This window comes from Antrostomus carolinensis, unplaced genomic scaffold (assembly GCF_000700745.2).
Source record: "Antrostomus carolinensis isolate BGI_N321 unplaced genomic scaffold, ASM70074v2 scaffold6320, whole genome shotgun sequence".
NCBI lineage: Eukaryota > Metazoa > Chordata > Aves > Caprimulgiformes > Caprimulgidae > Antrostomus > Antrostomus carolinensis.
The window spans coordinates 3,433-4,697 of record NW_010286425.1 but is presented as its reverse complement, the minus strand read 5'-3'; the positions used below and the strand labels follow the sequence as shown (position 1 = coordinate 4,697).

At 46.9% G+C, this 1,265-nt stretch overlaps 1 protein-coding gene across 1 annotated transcript in view; it reads right to left on the bottom strand.

The window, feature by feature from the left end:
* LOC104525724 (twist-related protein 2) overlaps positions 1 to 948 on the bottom strand; it is a 2,509-nt gene extending 1,561 nt beyond the window's left edge. The window contains exon 1 of the mRNA XM_010168992.1: positions 937 to 948. The gene's annotated coding sequence lies outside the window, so the exon portion shown is untranslated. The remainder of the gene's footprint in view (positions 1 to 936) is intronic.
* Between the last annotated feature and the right edge of the window lie 317 nt (positions 949 to 1,265).

Genomic DNA, 1,265 nt, shown 5'->3' with positions numbered 1-1,265 from the left:
CTGGGAGAGCTGCATCCTCTTCTAGCTAAGGTTGGAGGTCAAGATTCAGATGACCAAGGCATAAAACATTCTGTCCCTCTTTATATTAGATAGTTTTCAACCCTCTATTATCACACCAGTAGAATCAGCACATGAAACTGGAGTTGACTGGTGGCCCATCATCCTCCCATGCCCAACCACCCGCTCCCAAAAATGTCCTACACTTTTGGGAACCACTTTAACCTTCCCATCTCCTGCCTGTGCCCTCTCTGCCTCTCCAAGGTGGTTCTTCTCCAGCCTGTCCTGACCTCATCCAAGCTGTCTCTGCTCATCACATTCTCCTGGCCTTGCTCCCTGCTCTTGGTCATTGGGAGCTCGCAACCTGAGTCTCTTTGGAGGGACATTGAAGTCCTGGTATGATGCCCCTTGGGGATATTGGGGTCCATCCCCAGCAAAGCTCTCTTGCTAAAATCTTGCCTTGTTGTTCTGTCTTACACTGAGAGCACAAAGGGGTGTGATGGGAACAACATAGTGGAATTCATCAAAATAATTAAAATAATATCAATAAACCATAACTTCTGGAGCTGACATCTGCCTATTAAAAAATAGTTTAAAATTACCTGTTCCAATGCTTGAGAACCCTTTCAAGTGAAGAAATTTCCCCTCATATCCAATCTAAACCTCCCCTGGCACTACCTGAACCTGTTTTCTCTTGTCCTATCACTTGTTACTTGGGAGAAGAACCTGAGACCCACCAAATGAAAGGGCTTTGGCTCAGCCTCGTAGAATAGAATCATAGACTGGTTTGGGTTGGAAGGGACCTTAAAGCTCATCCAGTCCCACCCCCCCTGCCAGCAGCAGGGACACCTTCCACTAGACCAGGTTGCTCAAAGCCTCATCCAACCTTTTTTTTTCAGCCACAACTTCCTTGGGCAACCTGTTCCAGTGTCTGACCACCTTCACGGTGAAAAACTTCTTCCTAATATCTCATCTAAACCTCCCCTCTTTCAGCTTAAACCCATTTCCTCTTGTTTTGTCATTAAACAAGATGCTCAGAAACAGGTTGCTACTCAGACCTGCTGGGATGGAGCCCGGTGACTTTAGGGACAGATTTTTTAGCAGGGCTTGTAGCAGCAGGACAATGGTTTTAAACTAAAAGAGAGGAGATTTAGACTCCATGTGAGGCAGGAATTTGTTATAATGAGGTTGGTGAGACCCCGGCCCAGGTTGCCCAGAGAGGTGGTAGAAGCCCCATCCCTGGAAACATTCCAGGTCAGGTTGGTTGG